Consider the following 25,600-nt stretch of genomic DNA (forward strand, 5'->3'; position numbering starts at 1 on the left):
ATGGTACTTCTTCCGTCGAACCAAGTATCATTACTTCTTCATTGTCCTCCTCTTGGTCGAACAAGCCTTCGTATGGATCCGGATTGAACATTTCCTACATGTGTTCATCAACAATCTCATCAGTAGCGTCTAGAAAATACAAAGTATCATCAAAAGTAGGAGAATGCCGCATGGCTTCAGCAAGGCGGTATGTGAGCTTGTCATCTCTGACCCTCAATGTTAGCTCTCCACCGTCCATGTTAATCAAGGCTTTGGAAGTCCGCAAAAATGGCCTCCCAAGTTTCAAGGGTACATCCGCATCCTTATTGACGTCTAGCACTATGAAGTCAATCGGAAAAATGTACTTGTCCACCTTGACAAGCACGTATTCGATGATGCCCCTCGGATGTCTCACCGTTTGGTCTGGTAATTGCAAAGTCATCCGAGTAGGCATAGGCTCGCCTAAGCCTAGCTTTTGAAAGAAGGCGTATGGCATAACGTTGATACTAGCCCCTGAGTCCGCGAATGTCATTTCTTCAATTAGACTGCCAATATTACACGGAATGATGAAGCTTCCCGGGTCTTTCTTCTTCTTCGGCATGTTCTTTTGCAAAACCGCTAAGGAAGATGTATCTAAAATCACTTAAGCACTCTCCTCTAACTTCCTCTTGTTGGTCAACAAGTCTTTCAAGAATTTTGCATACTTAGGCATATGGGCCAATGCCTCAACAAAAGGAATATTGATGTGGAGTTGTTTAAATAAACTCAGGAACTTCTTGTACTGTTCATCCCCTTGGTTATTCTTCAATCTAGAGGGATAAGGGATTCTTGGCTTGAAAGGTGGGGGTGCCACCTTCTTCTTTTTGCTTGCTACCTTCTCAACCTCTATAACCTCGAGTGCGTGTTCATTAGGCTTCTCACTCGGAAGCCTACCTTCAACCTGACGACTACTTCTCAAAGTGATCACTTTCACATGCTCTCTAGGGTTGGTCTCGGTGTTACTCGGCAAGCTTCCTTGTGGCCTTTCCAATAAGGACTTCGCAGTTTGCCCAACTTGATTTTCAAGATTACGTAAAGAGGCGGTGTGGTTGCGAAGTGTAGCCTCAACTGATTGGAACCATGTATCAGATGATTGCACAAACCTAGTTAAGGTCTTCTCCAAATCGTTCATCCGGTTCTCCAAACCTGAAACTCTGTTTTCCATGTTTGGGGCTTGCTATTGTTGTTGGAAACCCGGTGACCCTATAGCCTTTTGTGTACCTTGGTTGCTCCCTGAGAAATTGGAATTACTCTTCCAACCCGGATTATAGGTATTGCTGTATGGGTTTCTTTGATTCTTCATGCCATTGCCCACAAAATCGACATTCTCAACCAAAGATGCATCATTAATAGAGATCGGGCAATCGAAGGGAGCATGTCCTCCACCACACCCGGTGCAAGTAATAATGGCTGCCACTCTATTCGAAGTTAGAAGATCTAACTTCTTACTCAATGATTCCACTTGAACCGCCAACGAAGTCACTTCATCTATCTCATGGAGACCGGTCACCTTCTTCTTCTCACTAGCATTCTATTGGTAGCTGTTTAACACCATTTCTTCAATTAGTTGACGGGCCTTACTGGGGGTCTTGCTACCTAAGGTACCTCCTGCTGCCGCATCCAAGAGTTGCCTTGTACTCGGATTTAAACCATTGTAAAAGGTCTGAACAATCATCCACTCCGGGAATCCATGTTACGGGCACTTTCTCAGGAGCTCCTTGAACCTTTCCCACGTCTCAAATAGAGACTCCAATTCCAATTGTACAAAGGACGAGATCTTATTCCTAAGCTTTGCGGATTTTCCAGGAGGAAAATATCGGGCAAGAAAAGCTTGTACCATCTCCTCCCATGTGGTAATTCATGCTCTAGGTAACGAGTGTAGCCACTACTTTGCTCTCCCCTTTAAGGAAAATGGGAAGGCTATCAGCTTGATGGCAACATCCGTCACCCCGTTTATCTTCAGCATCATCCCGTGTGGGTGCCCCTGTGGATTTTTCACACGGGCGTGTGGATTTTCCACACGGCCGTGTGGATTCTCTCTTTTCCTGTTTTCTTGGCCGGCTGTAAACAGTGATACTGCGGTATTTTTACTACAATATTTTCTACAATACCCAGCTATAGTACTGGCCTGAAATGCTCCTGAATCCATACTTTCATCGAGGTAACGCAAACGGGCACACATTTACGTCGTGGATCGCTTTCCTTCTTTAATAACAGACATGTTGGTGGTGATCTTATTCTATATGCACAAGTCGGAATGCTTGAATGTGACTACCCTTGTGCCCCTCCAAATAGTTGTGCTAACTCGAGTACGAGGAGGTTGGCACACAATCCTGCATCTGGAACCCGACCTATGTCTTTACGTTTAAACCTTAGCAAGGTTTCCTCCAAATTAGTGCATTACGACCCACATTAGCTTCTTTCTCTCATAATCGGCCTCACAACCCTACCTGCATGAAAGTAACATAATTACACCGATATTAGCGTTAAAAACCCGAGAAAAGTAATGCTCAACACAAGGAAAGAACAATTCATATTTTCATCGCACAAGCACTTATCAATCTACATAGTTGCTACACTAGTCAATCACTTCATAACGATCATTGACACATTGACCAACATGAAGATTTCGGCTTTCCGCAACAAGTATCTCTACCTTCGAATGTTTGTCCAGGCATAAGTAGGTCTCCCATTTATTTACTTGCTTACGGCGATTACATAACATGCGCATAAACTTGAACCTGTACAACGTAGAAAACAAACACTTAAACAAGGTTAAGCAAAGACATTGATATTTAAACAGAAACACATTTGTTTAAACCATAGGATAATAAGTTAATCGATGAGGCAAATAGTTAAACACAAAAAATGATATTTGAACAGTAATAAAATGTTTTAAAGGATAATACCAATTCTTAAGTGTAAATAAAATCAACATTTGAATACCTTATAGAGTTAACCATTTTCATCACCGGTAAATGGCGAGCTTCTTTGATCCACGCATTAAATGACTCTGCGACATTTGAATACATCTCGTCCCAGCGTTCACCTCTAAACAGATAATTCGACCAATATAACATATCCGATTTATGAATCAACTACTGATATGTTTCGGGTGATGTGGCCTACAGTTTATTCACGGTATCATCGAATTCTTTAGCCGTGGATGCCCACCCAATATGAAATCATATAGACCAGTACTCCTCCCTCAATGCCTTCCCAAGTATGACGTTGGCTTTCATAAAATTAGCCTCCAAGTGTCGAAGACAGTATGCATGTGGGGATAAAAAGAAGTTTCTAGCAATAGCGTTGACAAGGCCCTTAGACCTGTCTGACACGAATGTAATTATCTCTTGATAATCTCCTTCATCATATAAAGCATCACCTAACTTGGAAATGAACCAAGTCCAATTAGCATCGGTCTCGTTGTCGACAATACTGAATGTGACATGGAAAAAATCATTGTTTCCATCTTTGCCTTGTGGCACCCGATAGAGTACCCCGATACTTTCTAAGGAGATGGGTACCATCAAGAAAGCAGCAGCCTGCAAGCCATCTTGAATCTCACAATACACACACAGAAAGAAAAGAATGCACGTTTAAAACGCTCACCGTCTTGAATCCCACAATACACGCACCGCAAGCCGTCTTTTCCCAACCAAGCCTGCTTGTATGGAATGTGGATAGTATGCTCCCACAACATGTCCTTCTGAATGTTGATGGCCTTGTATAAGGGCCAGTTCTTGAGCTTTTGAATCACTCATGTGCTTACCCATTTTTTGGACGATTTCGGATGTGACGCCGATCCTATTCCACCACCGCAAATGTGTGACGGGTTGATTGTCTTAATTTTGAAAGTATTTTTATTATATTCTTTTGATGAATGAAGGCGCCATTCACAACCATCGGCAATGCATTCCACAGTCACCGAATATTTTTTGTTCTTTATGAATTTGAAGTCAAAATTTTGTTTGATTGTAAAATTTTGAAGTGCATCCCTGAAATGTTCAATGCCTTCAAAATATTGTCCGATATCCAATGACAACACTTCAGATTGATCTGACCAGGAAGGAAGGCATCCAATACCATCAAGGTTTCCATGGGGTGGGACCGGAGCGCTAGCAGAATCCGAATTCCTGCCAACACTTCAGTTTAAATAAAAATGATCAATATTTTAAGCATAAACATAAAGTGTTTAAATGATAAATTAAAAATTTAAATGTTAAGTCAAATATTTAAATAGATACAAAATAAATTAAACTGAGAAGACAATTTTTAAATAGAAACGTAATATATTTAAACAGAGACTGGCACAGTTAAACAATAATTAACTTATACAACCAGATAAACATAAAAGAGAAGAATCATACAATAAGAAAAACTCATTTTCAATAGGATTCGACAATGACACATCGTCTGTCACGACAACAAGATCGACTATAGCGCATTTGAAGATGGAGTACACATGACACATCCGCTGGAAGTTAACTTCATTTTATATTACGCAAACCATTCTATATCCATCGGGTATGATAAACTTCACCCTGACACGGGAAACATCGAGACCTCATCGCTCACATATCTCAGCTAACACCAATTCCCAAGAAGTCAGTGCCGTGAACATTAGCACTCCTCCCTCCCCGTTGTATCTAGCAATACCACAAAAACTCTTCATAATAAATCTGTAATTTTATAAATTGTGTTACTCCCTCCCTCAAAATGATCAAAGTGAGAGCAATGAAGAAATTCTCACCTTATCGGGAAACCGACAGAACTCAAATCGAACAAACCAAATGAGGAGAAGAAGAAGAAGAAGAAGAAGAAGAAGAAGAAGAAGAAGAAGAAGAAGAAGAAGAAGAAAATGTAATGAGCCTTCTAAACTTTGATTCACAAAAAGCAAGCAGGTAGGCAAAAAAAGTACACAATTGTATGCATAAAGGTTAGACATAATATGATTGGGCGGTATTTTTCACTCCATCGCAAGGGCAAAAAAAGAATTTCATAACATGGACCTACTTGAAGTGACCAATAGGGGGTAATCCCTAGAGACAACCATTACTGGCGCCGGTTATACTTTTTTCTCTTTCTGCCTTTTCAGCTTTTCTTTTCGCTTGGGCATCCTTGTCTCGAAGTTCTTCTTCGCTTTCCACCATTGTCTCGAAGAAGAATTATCGCTCAAGTATTCGGCATTTCATCAGTTTACAGTGTGAGGTATTGAGCCAAGGTGGACGCCATTGAAGAAGTTGTGGTTTTGGTTTTTTTTTCATAAACGATTATGTTAGAAAATAAGATTTTTCGGTATTGTTTTGTGGTTCTATTTTTATTGGATGATATTGAAGTCTGCAAGGAGATTTATCGGATAGGGTTATATTTTCGTTTTTATTTTTGTCTATGGTTTTATACATGATCGAAAGAGATTTGGCAAGACCCCGAGGATGTTGTGTTACGGTGAAAATAGTTACCGGAAGCAAGTGACGATAGAAGCCATATTGTCATCGTTCGAAGGAAAGAGGCAATAAATCATGAGTTTCTGTTTAAATATCAAACTTTTATGTTTAAAAACTGTGATTTAGTGTTTCACTATCGGTTCTCTGTTTAAATATTTTGGATAACATTTAAAAACATATGTAAGCCATTTAAACATTTAAGTTAATTGTTTAAAACTATTTGTTATTGTTTAAATTAAATGCTTTCAATAACATTGTGTTGTTTATCTACGTTAGTTTCCTGAGTTGGTCGCGGCAAATGCGGATGAAAAAATCTTCATTCGGGACATCCGCCGGGGGCATGCTATTGCTCCTGAACCATTGGCGCGAAGGCAACATGAGAGGCCATCCTCTTCAAGGAGTACTCTACGCCATTCACTTAATGATAGCCCAACCCATGCACGAATTTCTCTGCACCGGAGGAGCCCCGCACTACCTCAACAGGCCGAAACATCCTCTCCCCCGACGGCAACATCCCCTCCTACCGGAACAGCCCCCATCGCAACAGCCCCCCGATAGCTACGGCCCCCCTTGGTGATGATGTTACCGCACGTCTACTGCAGGCGTGCCAGGTACTGATGGCGAGTTCTATCGGCTTGTTGCTCGAGTGGAGCAATTTGAAGGACGGGTACAATCGAATGTGCCGTCCTTACAAACATGCGGTTTATCAAACAACTACTCAACGGTGAAAAGCTACGGCTACCGCAAGCGGACGTCCCTTACTGGCGCTTTAAATATGTTACCCGCATACTTAAGGAAGGGAGCGCAGCCGGCATCAATGAGAAATGGGATTCCTCGACCAAGGTGAAAAAAGATTAATATGTAATTATGTAAAACAGAATTACCATGTAAATAAGATTGTATCTCATTTAAATATAATTGACTTTGTTTAAATATCATTATCACTGTTTAATTTCTAGGTTTCTCTGTTTAAACAACATTGTCTCGCTGTGTAATTATCATTTTTTGTTGTTTAATTACTGTTGTCTCTGTTTAAATACTAAGCGTTTTTATTTAACTTTTTGTTTATTTACAATGTCATTTTTGTTCCTCAAATGTTTAAGTAAAACGTTAAGAGAGAATGTCTCTATTTAAATATCAAAAGTTGACACTCAAATAAGTTTGTTTCGTTTAAAATATTTGTTCATTTACAATGCCTAGTCGGACCTCGGACACTTGCGACTCGATCCTCTTTCGTCTATTAAGATCATCGACACAATGACCAACATAAAGATCACGGCTTTCCTCAACAAGTATCTCTACCTACGAATGTATGTCCGACAATAAGTAGGTCTCCCATTTGTTTGCTTGCTCACGGCTGTTGCATAACATGGGCATCAACTTGAACCTGTACAACGTAGAACACGAACACTTAAACAAGGTTTTGTAAAGACACTGATATTTAAATAGAAAAAAATATTTTTAAATGAAAATAATTCGAAATTAAATGAAGATCCAGATAGTTAAACACAGACAATGATGTTTGTATAGTAAGGAAAAGCTTTTAAATGATAAGAACAATTCTTAAGTGTTAAATATCAACTCCGTCTTAAAGGATGTGTCATGGTCATCCTCCTCTGGAGAATACTCCGCAATCAAGAAATGAGTGAAAACTTTCTCTTCCTGACCAAGTCGAAATACCTACTTAATTGCTTGCCCGTCATTGCTTACATATCAGGTAATAACGCGGGCTTTCCAACTTGAACAGGAAAAGATAATTTAGCTTGTTACGTGATTGCAGCTGATTGATTCTCCTGAAGAAGATGACCGTGGCACATCCTTTAAGATAGAGTTGATCTCAAAACTGTGGTCTAACTAAAGCGAATATCCTGGACACATGAAGAAAAAACTCATCTGAGAAGAAGCAGAGGAGGAGGGGGTGTCCAGGCGAAAGGGTCTTCATTCTCATTTATGGTGTGAAGTCCACAAGCCGGTTGACGCTTCAGATCGGAGAAAAAAAGGGAAACGCACGGGGGACCAAGCTTAACTGATAACGAGGAAAAATATATATGCTTCCAATATTTATGTTAAATTTTAGAAAATTTAATGGCATCATTAATTCTTGTACACGGGATACCATAAATTTTTATTATATTCTTTTGATGCATGAAGGCGCCATTGACAACCATCGGCAACGCATTCCACAGTCACCCAGTGTTTTTCGTTATTTATGAATTTGAAGTCAAAATTCTGTTTGATTGCAAAATTTCGAAGTGCATCCCTGAAATGTTCAATGCCTTCAAAACGTTGTCCGATATCCAACGACAACACTTCAGATTGATCTGACGAGAAAGGAAGGCATCCTATACCATTAGGGTTGCCATGGGGTGGGACAAGAGCGCTCGTAGAATCCAAATTCCTCCGAACACTTCAGTTTAAACGAAAACGATCAATATTTTAAGCATAGACATAAAGTGTTTAAATGATAAATTAAAAATTTAAACGTTAAGTCAAATATTTAAATAGATACAAAATAAATTAAACGGAGAAGACAATTTTTAAATGAAAACGTAATATATTTAAACAGAGACTGGCACAGTTAAACAAAACTTAACTTATACAACTAGATAAACATAAAAGAGAAGAATCTTACAATGAGAAAAACTCATTTTCAGTAGGATTCGACAATGGCACATCGTCTGTCTCGACAACAAGATTGACTATAACGCATTTGAAGATGGAGTACACGTGACACATCCGCTGGAAGTCAACTTCGTTTTATATTGGGCAAACCGTTATATATCCATAGGGTGTGATAAACTTCACCCTGACACGGGAAACATCGAGACCCCATCACTCACATATCTAAGCTAACACCGATTCCCAAGAAGTCAGTGCCGTGAACATTAGCACTCGTCCCTCCCCGTTGTATCTAACAATACCACAAAAACTCTCCATAATAAACCTGCATTTTATAAAACTCCCTCCCTCCCGCAGAATGATCAAAGTGAGAGCAACAAAGAAATTATCACCTTATCAAGAAACCAACATAACTAAAATCGAACAAACCAAATTAGGAGAAGAAGAAGATGTGATGAGCCTTCTAAACTTTATTTGACAAAAAAAGCAAAGCGTAAAGGCAAAAATGCAAAATTGTATGTATAATGATGGACATGATATGATTGGGCGGTTTTTTTCCCACCATTTTCAAGGGCAAAAATGAAATTTCATAACATTGACCCATTTAAAGTGAACGGTAGGAGGTAAATGGGAACTTAAACAATAACGGAAGGGTTGTCCGGAGTTTGCCAAAGTTGGAAGGGCAGTTTAGGAATATTTGAAATTCACGAGGGATGAACTATTTATTATAAATTATTTTTTTTATTTATTATATTTTATTTATTCAATGTTTTAGATTAAATTTAAATAAAATAAATTCATGGATGTTTTTTGCAAGATTATTTTGCTTTAAAAGTATTTAGTATTTCTACTTTGTTAAATTTTAAATAAATTTAAGTGTGCTTTTGAATGTTAACCCTGTTTAATCATTTATCTTTTAGAGAATTTGTTTGTATGAAATTTTCATATATGGAGTGGATTAATTATAATTAGTGTATTAATTGTTTCGATTTGCATTGAATTTGTTCATGCATATTGCTTTATGTTGCATGATCATATAAATTTGTTAATTTAGAATTACCACAACATTCATGATCATATAAATTATACATTAAGACTTTAAAAGATCGCATTTAGGTTTAATAACATATATTGTGATTAATTATAATTAATAAAAATATCTTATTTGCATCATGTTTCATTTATGTTGTTGAATATCATGTGATTTTATAGTTTTAATTGCAAAGGATTAGCCACAATATCTATGATTATGAAAATTATACATTAAAAGTTTTTACATAATCACATTTAACTTAATGACATGGGGAGATGTTTTTAATTCTGTTAAATTGATTTATATTTTTGTGCACAATTAACAAGCTTTGCTTATGCATAATGTTGGATGCCATGTGATCGTATGTATTTGACTAATGGTGGAGTTGTCACGATTATATATATAAATTCACACATTAAAAGTGTATATAACCACATTAAGATTAAATTGCATAAGTTGTTATTAATCTATATATACTTCTGTTTTAATAAACCAAAAAACAAAAAGAAGAAGGTGACTTGGAAAATAGGTCATGTAAGCAAAGTGATTGATTGAAACTCTGATCCTAGTGGCCATAATATATGCTCTTTATGTAAATACATGGGCATTATAGAATTACTTACCGAGTACATGTTAGAAATATGTAATGTAAACAAAATGATCGGTGTGCTTTTTATTTGTACTTGAATTCAATTTTTACACTGCAAACAAATTATTAAAATAAAAAATTTATAAATAAATAAATAAGTAAATAATTATTAATTTCTCAAGTTACTCTATTTTTTAAATATTATCAATGGGAAGGGAAATTTAAACAAAATCAAATCCCAATAAATCTAAAAGATTTAAGCAAATAAGTTTTTAAGAAAAGTAGAACAAAAAATAGGTTTAAAAATGTGAAAAATGCTTTATATTTTAAAAATAATATATTTCAAAAACAAATACGTTTTTTTAAAAAAAAATAATTTTTTTTAAAATTAATATTTTAAAAACGAATTAAATTAAAAAGTTAAGGAAAAAAAAACAAAGACCATTTTAATAATTATAATGAAAGAAAGGATGATAGTGAAAAATGGCATTTTATGTTTTAGATTATAAAAAATGTGGTGCATATGATGATGGTCCTAAAACCATTTTGACAAATAAAATGATCTAATGGCTATTTTGACAATTAAAAAAAACAGTGTCATTCCAAGAAAGGCCCTTTTTTTTTAAGCATTTTTACTAAATTTAGAATTAATTGGTAATGGCACATAAAGATATGAAGATGATAGCTCTCTTAAGCCTGACAATTTTGAGTTTAGATGGAAACTATTAGTGTTTTAGCTATATTGGTGAAAAACTTTGTTGAATATATAATTAATTTGAATAATTTACAAATGTATATATATTTTTTATTTCACTTGAGAATAGACTATTGTGATTATCTAATTTATCTCAAATCATTCCAATTTTCACAAAACAATATAATAGTTCATACAACTGAATTAATATAATAAATCTCATTATTAAATAACACTAAAATTATTATTATAAGTAAAATATCTATTTGTAACATTATTAAAATTCTTTCATATAAGTTGGTGACTTGCCAACGCTAGCATGGTATAATGGTAAGACACCATGGAAGAGAATGGGCAAGTGCGGGTTCGAAACCTCATGCATGCACATACAATAGAATATTGTTCATTTATTGTTCATTATAGACCTAGTATGCCAGTATTATAGAGTACTATTCATTGACTATATACTGGACTCAAATATGAGTCCCCTGTGGCAGTATTGTATTTCCACCCTTACTGCATTACTAGAGATTTACTATTGTCGAGTTATGACCACCAATATATCATCTAAAGCACACATGGCAGGCTTTTATTTCTCTTTGTGTTAGGCTGCCTAACATAGCAAATCCCTAGAAGGATGTTAAGTCACCGTAATTAGTGCACCTCCAAACCTACTTATCCCTTTGACAAAGGTGGTAGCCTTTGTCATACAGACCTCCAAACCTACTTTATCAAATGACAAAAGGTGGTAGCCTTTTGTCATACAAAAAATAAAAGACCGTCATCAATGTCACACAAAAAAGGGCCCAAGCTAGTTTCATATTCATGTTTAAGGGCCCAAGCTCATTCTCAATAAACAAAGACAAAAATACTAATACAATACAGTGGAAACAAACACACCATATTATGTTGATGGAAACACACTACTTAAGGTAGCTTTATCTTTTAAACAATCAACATGGAGCTCAAAATTTTACCATAATAAAAACAAAACAAACTAAAACAAAAACACAACAAGAAGCTAATAAACCATTAATGACAACACTGCTTGACTTCAATCTATTTTCACAGGGTAATCGTTCCTCTAAAATTCTCTGATGATTCGCTTATTTATTAAAACCAATCTAGTTGTATGTTCATGTTTAAGGGCTCCAAGCTCATTCTTAGTGACCAAAAGACAAAAATACTAATACAATGTAGCGGAAACAAACACACCATAATGTGTTAATGGAAACACACTACTTAAGGTAGCTTCATCTTTGAATCAATCAAAATGAAGCTTAAAATTGTACCATATTGTAAGCAAAACAAACTAATACAAAAACAAAACAACAAGCTAATAAATCATTATTGATAACACGGCTTTACTTCGATCTATTTTCAAAAGGTAATTGTTCCTCAAAAATTCTCTGATGAGCATTGTTCGCTTATTTATAAAAAATAAACTAGTTGCATATTTATGTTTAAGAGCCCAAGCTCATTCTCAGTGACCAAAAGACAAAAATACTAATACAATATAGCTGAAACAAACACATCATAATTTGTTGATGGAAACACGCTGCTTAAGGTAGCTTCATCTTTGAATCAATCAAAATGAAGCTCAAAATTTTACCATACGAAAAACAAAAGAAACTAAAATAAAAACACAACAACAAGCTAACAAACCATTAATGATAACATTGCTTCACTTCAATCTATTTTCACAGGGTAATCTTTCCTCGAACATTCTCTGATGAGCCTTGTTCGCCTACGAAAGTAGATTAAAATGAGAATTTGAAACCAAATGTGACATAAAAGTTTTTTTAAAAAATATATATATAAAGAACCTGTAGCTGCCAATTTATGGAAAATGTAATAACCAAAAGAAGTGTTGTTTGTACTGTAGCCCCTCCGAGGATTCCAATCCAAAGACCTTTTCCTCGTAAGTGAATTATGAAAGCCAATACAATAGCAACAGGTATCCCAAATAGATAGAATGCACCTAGATTAATGTAAGCACCTACATGTTGCCATCCACAACCTCTAGCAACACCTGAAGAAGAAAATAATATTTAACTTTTAACTTCATTCAATAGATTATTTTATCAACTATTAAGTGTAATAAATAACCTGAGAGAACCCCTTGAAGGCTATCCATAATTACTAAGATACAAATAAGAGGTGCCATTTGTGTCACATAATCTACAACTTCCTTCTCATCGCTGTATGCATAGCCCAAAATGTAGCGCAAGGCAAATATTGTCGTGCTGACAATTACAGCCTCAGTAATAGTGATTAGCAACGCAACTTGAACAACTAAACGAGCTTTATTTGGATTTCCGGCTCCTAGTTCATTTGATACCCTTGTACTGTATATACATATATCAAAATTTAAAATAATTCTCATAAACATATGTAGTATCATAATCATCATTAAATAGATTAGAATGTTATTTTATGCCTCTGTATTTTTATAGTTGGTTAGTCTTTCTCATGCTTTGTTACTTAATATAGTTGTTTTCTAGCGTAAATATCATATGTGTATATATATATATTAATTAATTTAAAATATTGTTCATATTCTTTATTTTTAATATATAATATAACAGTATGTTGTTTTGTTTATTCTTAATATTTACAAGTAGATATACCTTGCTGCTGCACCAAGCCCAAATGGGATCGTGTACAGAAATGAAATGCTATTGAGGCTACAAACCAAGAAATGAGATCAATAAATGCCCATTAAATAATATCAAGCATATTAAAATGAATTTGTTTTGTCCATTACCAAACAGAAAGGACTGAGGTTTCCAGCTTTGGATTCGGCACAAACCAGAAAGCAAGATAAGTAGCTCAAATGACCACCATTCAAGACTGCATCAACATTTAATTAGCAATGCTCATAATGTGATACTTAATTAACAATAGAAATTAATTACCATATCATCACTACAGATGGAACCGCAAACCGCAAGAATTCATTTATTCCTTTAATAGCCTTGACAGAAAACGGAGTATGAGTTGGCTTGCAAGAGTCTGAATACTTGATATATAATCCAAGTTTAAAGACATTCAACCAATACGATATACTTATAGAGAGAGCAGCACCCACATTCCCCAATCCTGATTTGAAGACCATGAACCAACAGAGGGGGATGTGAAAGCAAAGAGTGGCAATAGAACTCAAAAGCATAGGAAGAATCAGGCTTTGAGATTGAAGGTACTTCGTCATAGTCTGAGTAATGGCATAGGCAAACAAGGCAGGAATCAACCACAGTGCATACTTCCCTGCCTCTTTGGAGATCAAGGGGTCTTGGCCAACGAATATAAGTAGTTTTCCCATTGAGACCCATATAAAGGATATCGGAATGCAAACAATAAAAAGAGACAATATGGCTCTATAAGCTTGTATTCCTAGCTCTTGGTATTGTTGTGCTCCATAAGCTTGTCCACATAGTGTCTCCAACCCACTAGCCATTCCTAGCTATTCAAGTACATGAATTGCTTGATCAAGAAAAACTAAATGCACATTACTCTGAACAACAAGTGCATAGATAGATAAATTACCTATGCAATCTCTAAATGTGGAAAATAAAAGAAAAAGATTATGTTCTTTGCCCATCTGAGAATAGAGCATAGATGGGGAAAAGAAGGAAATATATCATCAAACCAAAATGTTAAAATAATCTCTACAATCAATAAGATATTAAGCTCATGCTTATATTGGATAAACTATTAAATACAAAATATTAAATATTTCCCAATAATAATATTAAAAAAACACAAAATTTATTCCCAACTAATAATAATACCAAATATTAGCTCTCAAACTCAACTATGATATGAGAAAAATCACCCATCCATGTGGCATCATCGATCATAAGCACGTGGTGCGACCTAAACTCAATACATCAAGTCTTAGTATCTATTTATTCAACAAGGAAGACTAAATCTTTAGATGCAGCAAAACTTATCTACTTTTTTTTTTAAAATAAAAAAAAGGATGAAATCTCCGATGGTGATGGACACTAAACCATCGAATGGAGAGAAAGAAATCTTCCAAAGGTTAGCAAGGCTAGTAATATAATTAAATGTGGAAGATTGATTTGTTAAAGGTGGGAAATTAATTCAACAAGGAGGTTATGAAAGGCAAGCATGGGTGATAAGGTAAGAGAAAGATTCACTAGAGAATTCCAACTCTATATATCCCAAAACCTTTGCTCCTTGTTAGGTCTAAAAACTTAGATTGGCATTATGTGACAAACCAAGAGATGGCATGGCAAAGGAAGATGACACCACAATGATGACTTGGCAAAAAGGAAAAGTGACAAAGAAAATGATATGGCTAAACGAGTGATGACTTGGCACATGAAGAAATGTGGGCTAGAAGATCATGATGAAGGATTATGTTTAGAGTTTTTCCTCTCATTGGTTCAATTGTAGAATAACTATTTTTGGAAGGAGCATCAAAATAAAGGGATCTCTAATAAAAGAGTAAGTTTTAACTTAGGTATGATTTTATCTATTTTTGGTAAGATCCGGGATGATAAATCATATATTTGCTAAACTCCTAAAGAACCCCAGGAGGGGGCTAATTTATTAAAGAAAGAAATGGGAACAAAAGAGGGAGGAAGTTACAAAAGCAACCAGAACTAGAAACTAAATACAAATCCTGAATCAATGAAACATCTCATTAGCCAGTGTGGCAGGTCCCTTCCATACAGAAACAGGTTGAGAGCTGGGTCATTGAAACCAAAATTAGCTAGGGAAGTAGCAGGAAGCATCCAAGACCCCAGGATGCTATGGATGACAGGAGAGCCAAGCATGTCTAAGAGGGATCTGATTAAGTCAATCTGAGATCTAAAATGCAAGGAAATTATTGGATCAGGGTTGGTGATGACAGAAAGAGGTGTAGACGCGCCAACAAAAACGTTCTTGATAGAATTGTGTGAGTCCAACATCACTTGCTTGGAAAGAGAGGAATTATTCTTTATTGAGAAAAGATCATCATGGAGTATAAGATACTAAGAAAGCTAATTATGGACGGAGCTATTCAAGGAGACTAATCATTGAAGATTGATTGAAGATTAGCTGAGGATTGATTGAAGATTTGAAGACCTATGCATGGATTATTGAGATCATGCTTGGAAGATATTGAAGACTAAACTTGGATGAGAGGAGATCAAGTTTAGCAACAATATATTCATAATTCAAACAAAAATTATATGGAAGACCAAACTTGGACAAAGTTTGGAAAGAAGATCGAGAGATCTTTTGGAACCATCTTTGGTGTGATGGTATTCGCCCCTTAGTGGGTGCGACCCTTAGGAAAGGGGACTTGCTGAAATGATGTGAGGAAGGAAGTGGTTGTAGGCAGGAGGAGCACGGGACGAGTTAACTGCTATGAAGTGGACTGAAAGAACAGGAAAGGTTAAAGGTGTCACAAGTTCGGTTGCAACTGGGCTAGAACTCAGTCATGTTCAGTAAGGTGGGTAATGCTGCAACTGAGTGTTGCAACATCTAACTTTGGAAGGTGTCCAAGTTAGGATGCCGCGGAAAAGTCTAAAAGTGGAGGATATATTGGGACATTGGTGCGTTTATATAAGATACCCTGTTTGAAGATATAGGATGAGCCACGAGCGAGAGACCCCTTGGTGAGGGTTAAGGAGAGTGGGCATTGGGTAATCTTACCAGGGTGTTCTTTGTATTGAGTGGGTAAGGGAATAGGGAGTATTGTACTCTTTTCTTTATCACCTCTTTTAATGGATTGTTTTCTCCGGGGTTGGCCTCCCAAATGAAGAAGTACGACGCAAGTTTTATTGCCGAACTGGATAACTATCTTGTGTGCCTCCTTTTTTTTTTGCTTGATTATATGTGTGTTATTATATCTTGTGAGATTGAGCTTTGTTGTTATACACATCTACCCCTCTAGAACTAACACTCCTAATTCAATGAGCCCTGCTATTCTCCAAAAAATAGTTTTCACTTGAATCAGACATCGAGTGCCTCAAAAACAAAGTCTTTGACTAACCCCGGTAATTTGCTTTCTTTTTTGCAAGGAATCGTGAGCAAGGAATTAAACAGGCCTTGGAATTGAGCACCAACAACAAAGCTCATTTACTCATCCTATAAAGAAACTAGAATCTCTAATAGTAGCGGAAGTTCACTCTGTCATTAAATAATAGGAAAGAACTCTCTCAAAGGCGATTAAGCCCACTTGGCCATCTAACCGGAGATCAAGTCATCAAAGTCAAGAAATTAAGTCAATATTGATGTTATAAATGGCGAGTATAAGCAATAAAATGAGAGAATGATTCACTAGAGAATTCCATATATAGCCATAGATCCCTTCGCTTCTCTGTTGAGAATAATTCTAACCTTACTTAGATATCAAAGCATTTCCCTCAAAGCCGAGACTCAGACCGTGGTGCTTTGGTGTCTTTTGCACAAGAAATAGGTGAACAAAGAGCTAAGATGATTTCGGAATTGATAGCCAATATAAAATTTAGGCGAAAGAAAAAATGATGTGTCTACAGAAAAGTGATGCGAATTCATTGGGAAAAAAAAACATATTTTCACATCAACGTACTAATACATTAATATATCAATTATATTTTTTGATGTTGAAAATAGACCTTTTTAGTATATTAAAATATTAACACCTTTCAAAACAACTTGATAAGAACATAAATATGTGATCTTTGTGGATCTATCCATGGTCCTGCGACTTCTAACATTCACTCTACAACCAAGAATATGTTTAGCTTTTGTTCACTCGAGGGATAAAAAACTGAGACCACAAAGATAAAAGGTCCAACATCTATCTTTTTAATGCAGTCCTGCCTTTAATAATGGATAACCTTGGACTCCACATAAATAAGTTTTAGTTATTTGGTTCTAAGTTTTTTCATGCATCACCATTTTAGTATACAATTTAAACAAATATCAACCCTTGTTCATTGGCAATGGAACTCCAAGTTTATATCATTGGCGTGGCTACTTGCTAAGGGAGTTCAACAAGGGCGGCCTGTTTCAAAGAAAAAAATGTGTTTTCTTCACACCCAAGGTATACAGGTGGACGAGGCCAAGATTAAGGCGATACAAAATTGGCCAACTCCAACAACTATCACCGAGGTACGAAGCTTCCACGGCCTTGCATCCTTCTATCGGCGGTTCATCGCTCACTTTAGCAGCATCATGGCACCAATGACTGAGTGCTTGAAGGGCAGCAAATTTACATGGACCGCCAACACCGAGGTTGCTTTCCGATTGATGAAGGAACCCTTGACCACTGCCCCTGTCTTGGCACTTCCTGACTTCACCCATCCATTTGAGCTTCATACAGACGCGTCCAAGGTGGGCATTGGGTGTGTCCTAAGTGAGCAAGGGGTTCCTGTTGCGTTTTTCATTGAGAAGCTGTCGGGCGCACGCTTGAATTATAGCACCTACGATGTTGAGTTTTATGCTGTGGTGCAAGCTATCAAGCGCTGGAGCCATTACCTCATCCATCTTGAGTTCATTCTATAAACAGACCACGCCGCCCTATGACATATACATCAACAACATAAAGTGTCAGCCCGCCATGGACGATGGGTGAACTTTCTAGATGAATTTACCTTTGTTGTGAAGCACAAAGCAGGGGTCTCTAATCGTTTGGCGGACGCACTCAGTAGGCGAAGCAACCTTTTAGTCATATTGCGAGTTGAGGTACCTGGTTTTGACTCTTTTCGTGATTTATTTGTGACGGAACCGTATTTTTCGGAGATCCTCCTAGATGTACAGGTTGCAAAACAGACGGATTTCCTACTCTAGGATGGTTTCTTGTTCCGGGAAAACCAATTCTGTGTTCCATATTGTAGTTTACGGGTGCACATTATTAGAGAGTTACACGGTGAAGGCCATATGGAGAGGGACAGGATGCTCCAGTTGATTCAGGCTTCCTACTTTTAGCCAGGCATGCGTAAGGATGTTGAAAAGTTTGTTCAACGATGCCGAATATGCCAGATCTCGAAAAGAGAGCGCAACCAATGCTGCGCTCTATATGCCGTTGCCAGTACCTTCTCAGCCATGGATGGACATTAGTATGGACTTTGTAGTGATAGACCATTTTTCCAAAATAGTGCACTTCATTCCTTGCAAGAAGACGACGGATGCTGTCAATGTGGCCCAGTTATTTTTCCGTGATGTCTACAGCCTCTACGACCTACCATCCTCAATTGTCTCCAATCGAGATACACGGTTTCTTACCCACTTTTGGCGAAGTGTGTGGAAGATGGTGAACACTCGACTCAATCTTAGTAGTGCCTATCTCCCTAAGACGGATGGACAAACTGAAGTCGTTAACCGCTCACTGGGTAACTTGCTTCGTTGTTTTGTGGGGAATTTTCCTAAAGGATGGGATGTGAGATTGAGTCAGGCAGAATTTGCTCACAACCATGCTACAAACAGAAGTACGGGGTTCAGTCCATTTCAGGTGGTGTACTCGGCAATTCCTCGTGGACCCCTCAACTTGATTCCCCTACCAGCTAAGACTCGGATCCATGGGAAAGCAGATGACTTTGTAACAAGCTTACAGAACATTCATAAGACCGTTCTCGACAACTTGAACACCTCTAACACAAGTACAAACAACAAGAAGACCAGCGGCGCCACTATGTTGAGTTTGAGGTTTGAGACTTTGTGTGGGTTGTGTTTTCCAAGGAGTGTTTTCCAGCTGGCGAGTACAACAAGCTTAAGGCCAAGAAAATTGGGCCCGTCGAGGTCATTGAGAAGATCAATTCCAATGCATACCGGCTTTAGCTTCCGAGCCACATCCGTACGGCTGATGTCTTCAATGTCAAGCATTTGATACCCTATTATGGTGACTTTTCCGATGACGACAATTCGAGGGTGAATTCATTCCATCCTGGGGAGAATGATGACGGCATATAGACGATGTGGCATGTGCGTACACGGAGAAGTACGGCGCAAGGGCATTTCGGTAATTTGGCGGGAGACGAGATTTTTATGGTTGTAGCGAGTGTATTTGATGGGAAACGGGTCAAGGAACAAAAGTCACGAGTCTGAGTCATACCAAAATTTTGCCAAATTCCATCGTTTAGGCCTCGAAAATGCTAATTTTGCTATTTTTAGTAATAATTGATTTCATTATATCTTATGATAGAAATCTCTAATTTGTGAGTCGTTTGTGGCAATAGTCTTTATTTTTATAGATCTTTTATTTCTTACTGATATTTGAGAATTTACCATTTTTGATAAATTTTCAAATTATCTCCTTTCTTAGTGCTATTTTCACCTATTTAATGTAAGAATATGGGCAAGAGAAAATCAGTTTTGTTATCACTATTTTCTTGAGTAATAAGATTTTACTCTTCCCAAATTTCTGGCTATCTTTGATCAACAGGGTTCAGACAACTTGTTACCGGGCATTCAAAGACGAATCAACGGGTTTCAAGTATACCGCTCCATCACTCGAGGGATAAAAATTGAGACCACAAAGATAAAAGGTCCAGCATCTATCTTTTTAATGTAGTCCTGCCTTTGATAATAGATAACCTTGGACTCCACATAAATAAGTTTTAGTTATTTGGTTCTAAGTTTTTTCATGCATCACCATTTCAGTATACAATTTAAACAAATATCAACCCTTGTTTATTGGCAATGGAACTCCAAGTTTATATCATTGGCGTGGCTACTTGCCAAGGGAGTTCAACAGGGGCGGCCTGTTTCAAAGAAAAAATGTGTTTTCTTCACACCCAAGGTATTGTTTTTGGGTTATGTTGTTTCAGGGGAAGGTATACAAGTGGACGAGGCCAAGATTAAGGCGATACAAGATTGGCCAACTCCAACAACTATCACCGAGGTACAAAGCTTCCACGGCCTTGCATCCTTCTATCGGCGGTTCATCGCTCACTTTAGCAGCATCATGGCACCAATGACTGAGTGCTTGAAGGGCAGCAAATTTACATGGACTGCCAACGTCGAGGTTGCTTTCCGATTGATGAAGGAACGCTTGACCATTGCCCCTGTCTTGGCACTTCCTGACTTCACCCATCCATTTGAGCTTCACACAGACGCGTCCAAGGTGGGCATTGGGTATGTCCTAAGTCAGCAAGGGGTGCTTGTTGCGTTTTTCATTGAGAAGCTGTTGGGCGCACGCTTGAATTATAGCACCTACGATGTTGAGTTTTATGTTGTGGTGCAAGCTATCAAGCGCTGGAGCCATTACCTCATCCATCGGGAGTTCATTCTATACACAGACCACGCTGCTCTATGACATATACATCAACAACATAAAGTGTCAGCCCGCCATGGACGATGGGTGAACTTTCTAGATGAATTTACCTTTGTTGTGAAGAACAAAGCAGGGGTCTCTAATCGTTTAGCGGACGCACTCAGTAGGCGAAGCAACCTTTTAGTCACATTGCGAGTCGAGGTACTTGGTTTTAACTCTTTTCGTGATTCATTTACGGCTGACCCATATTTCTCGGAGATCCTCCTAGATGTACAGGCTGCAAAATGGATGAATTTTCTATTCTAGGATGGTTTCATGTTTCGGGGAAACCAACTCTGTGTTCCAGATTGGAGTTTACGGGTGCACATTATTAGAGAGTTGCACGGTGAAGGCCATGTGGAGAGGGACCAGACGCTCCAGTTGATTCAGGCTTCCTACTTTTAGCCAGGCATACGTAAGGATGTTGAAAAGTTTGTTCAACGATGCCGAATATGCTAGATCTTCTAAGGGAGCGCAACCAATGCTGGGCTCTATATGCCGGTGCCAGTACCTTCTCAGCCATGGATGGACATTAGTCTGTACTTTGTGCTGGGTTTGCCACGTACTCAATGTGGCAACGACTCTATTTTTGTTGTGGTAGACCGTTTTTTCAAGATAGTGCACTCCATTCCTTGCAAGAAGATGATGGATGCTGTCAATGTGGCCCAGCTATTTTTCCGTAATGTCTACCGCCTCCACGGCCTACCATCCTCAATTGTATCCAATCGAGATACACGATTTCTTACCCACTTTTGGCGAATTGTGTGGAAGATGGTGAACACTCAACTCAATCTTAGCAGTGCCTATCTCCCTCAGACGGATGGACAAACTGAAGTCGTTAACCGCTCACTTTGTAACTTGCTTCATTGTTTTGTGGGGGATTTTCCTAAAGGATGGGATGTGAGATTGAGTCAGGCAGAATTTGCTCACAACCATGCTACAAACAGAAGTACGGGGTTCAGTCTATTTCAGGTGGTGTACTCGGCAATTCCTCGTGGACCCCTCGACTTGATTCCCCTACCAACTAAGACTCGGATCCATGGGAAAGCGGATGATTTTGTAACAAGCTTACAGAACATTCATAAGACCGTTCTCGACAACTTGAACACCTCCAACACAAGTTACAAACAACAAGAAGACCAGCGGCGCCACTATGTTGAGTTTGAGGTTTGAGACTTTGTGTGGGTTGTGTTTTCCAAGGAGCGTTTTCCAGCTGGGGAGTACAAAAAGCTTAAGGCCAAGAAAATTGGGCCCGTCGAGGTCATTGAGAAGATCAATTCCAATGCATACCGGCTTCAGCTCCCGAGCCACATTTGTACGGCTGATGTCTTCAATGTCAAGCATTTGATACCCTATTATGGTGACTTTTCCGACAACGACAATTCGAGGGTGAATTCTTTCCATCCTGGGGAGAATGATGACGGCATATAGATGACGTGGCATGTGCGTACATGGAGAAGTACGACGCAAGGGTACTTTGGTAATTTGGTGGGAGACGAGATTTTTATGGTTGTACCGGGTCTATTTGATGGGAAACCGGTCAAGAAACAAAAGTCACGAGTTTGTGGGACACAAACTCGTGAGTCATACCAAAATTTGATGTAAGCCTATGGGCAAGAGAAAATCAGTTTTGTTATCACTATTTTCTTGAGTAATAAGATTTTACTCTTCCCAAATTCTTGGCTATCTTTGATCAACAGGGTTCAGACAACTTGTTACCGGGCATTCGAAGGCGAATCAACGGGTTTCAAGTATACCGCTGCATCACTTGAGGGATAAAAAACTGAGACAACAAAGATAAAAGGTCCAGCATCCATCTTTTTAATGCAGTCCTGCCTTTGATAATGGATAACCTTGGACTCCACATAAATAAGTTTTAGTTATTTGGTTCTAAGTTTTTTCATGCATCACTATTTCAGTATACAATTTAAACAAATATCAACCCTTGTTTATTGGCAATGGAACTCCAAGTTTATATCATTGGCATGGCTACTTGCCAAGGGAGTTCACCTACTACCAGATGATGTGCATTTTTTTCTTTTGTTTTTTGAAAAGTGCGACAACCGCGGGGGAGCCACACTCTACGCCACAATGCCCTCACCTTCTGTTGGGCGAGAATCGAACTTGGAGAGCCACACTCTACCCAAGATGAAAGCCCTACGTAAAAGACCCGGTGCCAATTGATCTAAGGGCCATTAGTACGTGCATTTTCTGTTTACGGTTGATTAATTTCTGGGGAAAAAAATCATGCACAGTGTACGTTCAAAAAATAACAGCTAATTTGAATTAGACCCGTGTGCCAACCACCGCTCATTGCTTTATAAAATAAGAAAGCCTTGGAGTGACAGCATTTCGCCTTGGAGTGACAGCCTTTTCCCCATGTTATTATTAGGATTGTCAATTTTTCCCCAACCCAAAATCTAATTCCCCATCTCGAGGGAATCAGGGCTGAGGTTAAAATTCCAAGAACTGAGTTAGGACTGGAGCGGGGATGTAAATCTCCATTGGCAACTTTCCCCGCTATGTTCTTCTTTAAATATATAATTTTTGTCTCTAAATATATAATTTTAATGTTATATATAATATTAAAAAATTATTTTATATTAAATAAAAATATATATTACTAAAATATAATATATTTGATGTATTTAATAGATGTATAAAAAATCAATGATGGGAAATCCAGTAGGAACGATATGGATCAAGAATGGATTTAGTAAGTCTAGGTCGGGACCAGAGAATACATCTCGAGTGAATCCTACCTGTTGACATCCTTAATTATTATTATTATTATTATTATTATTATTATTATTATTAGAAATGCAAATTTTGATGAGTCTGGGTGCATATACAAACTCGACAAATAATTAAATAAATTAAAATTTTTATATGATTTGAAACAAAACTTCATTATTAAATAATCACATAATTACAAGAAACCGACACGTCATGTGCCAAATTTATGCCAATCCTATAAAAAAAATCTAGGCTTGACATTAAATACATAAAAGAATTGCCATTCATTGATTTCAATATAAGAATAAGACAATATCTGAACAAGTTTGTTAAATGAGGGTAATAGATATACATTTGGGATGCTCACCCAAATACCTTGAGTAGTTATAATTATCTCTAGCACACAAAAAGTCATTAACGTATGGAGGTTTATTTTCTAGGCAAGTAGAACAGATCGAAGCAAGGCAGGTGTTCATCTTGGAAAACTCATCAACGACAAAACAAGATGCATCTTATTAAACAAAAAATGAGTTATAAAAAGAATTTAATTAAATAAATATATATTAATTAGCAAGTAACCATATGGTTGAGCTATTCTTTTGATATTTATCTAAAGTATACTTTTTTTTTTAATATATATATATATAAATAAATATATATGGTTGAGCTATTCTTTTGATATAAATAAATTAAAAGATGAAAGAAGGCCAAAATATTAATATAAATATGAAAGATTATCTAAAGTATACTTTTTTTTAATATATATATATATATATATATATATATAGTGGAGCTATTCTTTTGATATTTATTATAATAAATAAATAAATCTTTTATTTTTTATTTTTATTTTTTTAAATACAAAGATAGAGCTGTATCCTCACCCTCCCATATTAATTCTCACATAGTTAAATGTCTAACCACCATGCTATCATGTCAAAGTCACCCTTATTTTTTTTTATGATTTATTAAATACCACGTACACAAAAATATAGGTTTTCCATCATAATAAGCGCCTAAAATGAGGTTGATACTTGATAGATCAAAAACACATCATTTAATCCTTTTACCCCCGATAAAATTTATAAATCTAAAAATGATTATTAAAAAAAACCAAAACATGAACAGTTCATCAATAAAAGTAGACGTCATGTCATGCTGTGTAGGAATGATAAAAAAGAACAAAAAATAAATACCAAATTAAAAAGGGCTTACTAAAAGGCTGAATCCAGTGACGCCGGTGAGAGAGGTGGCAATGGCAGCGCTGGAGAGTTGGAGTTCACCGAGATGGCCAACCATCATGGATGACACCACTTGGACAAAGAACTGTGCCAGCGTGGTGATGACCATGGGGGCACCAATGCATGCCAGGCTCCATCCCTCTTCTTTCAGCTCTGCTATGCATCCTGCTCTCTTTTCCTCAAACTCTTGCTCGTTCTTTTGAGAATTTGAACTGTTGAGCAGCAGTCCTTGTTCCATCGCTAGCTACACTCAGAAGAAAGAGAGGAGCAAGGAAATTGAGCGTAGTTACCATAACAATAATAAAGAGTGTCGGCCGAGAAATTTGTTTATTTTCTGACACCTGGGCATTTATTGGACTTGTGTAGAAGGTGATATTGTGAGATATTTTTTTTTACTGTTGGTTTGCTTTAATTTTTGAAATGCATAAATAATATATGTACATAATATTTATATCTTTAGAGAAATGCATATTTGATTTATTTATTAAGGAATGAAGTCCCTACATGGGGATCTCCTGGGCGCGGAGAAGGGAGTTTCGGGCAAGGAAGGCGTGGGTTTCAGGCAGACTTCACACCATCGTCCTCCAGGGAGCAATAGGTTTTTGAAGCAAGGGATTCCTTAGTGCGGTCGGGGAAGTCGTTCGCTCAGGCAGCCAGTCCGCCGGACGTTAGGACCCCCCCTGCGGAGCTGGAGACTGAGGAAGGTTGGGAGAAAGTCCAAAGTCAAAAGAGCAGGAGCAACCGGAGTCTGGCTGGGGATGGAGGGGCCTGTACCCCTCATGAGTCTCCCTCGAGTCATAGCACCATGGTGATAGGGATCAAGAGGCAGTGGTTACCAACGACGTGCGGACATTGTCTTAGATCGATGCACAAGACGTCGGAATGTCGACACTGTTTGACGTACAGACGTTGTGGCAGCGTGGGTAACATGGCTTCTGTTTGTAAGGTTGAGCTGCCGTAGCCTACAAGAT

The 25,600-nt window shown here is 37.5% G+C and overlaps 1 non-coding gene and 1 pseudogene across 1 annotated transcript; one reads left to right on the forward strand and one right to left on the reverse strand.

The window, feature by feature from the left end:
- Positions 1-1,703: 1,703 nt before the first annotated feature.
- On the forward strand, positions 1,704-1,810 carry LOC120278243. Its single transcript, XR_005541585.1, has one exon. It is a non-coding gene; the product is annotated as a small nucleolar RNA R71 (small nucleolar RNA).
- Positions 1,811-11,805: 9,995 nt separating this feature from the next.
- LOC120277939 lies at positions 11,806-24,936 on the reverse strand (annotated as a pseudogene).
- Between the last annotated feature and the right edge of the window lie 664 nt (positions 24,937-25,600).

The sequence above is a fragment of the Dioscorea cayenensis genome, chromosome 15, assembly GCF_009730915.1.
Source record: "Dioscorea cayenensis subsp. rotundata cultivar TDr96_F1 chromosome 15, TDr96_F1_v2_PseudoChromosome.rev07_lg8_w22 25.fasta, whole genome shotgun sequence".
In the NCBI taxonomy this organism is placed as follows: Eukaryota; Viridiplantae; Streptophyta; class Magnoliopsida; order Dioscoreales; family Dioscoreaceae; genus Dioscorea; species Dioscorea cayenensis.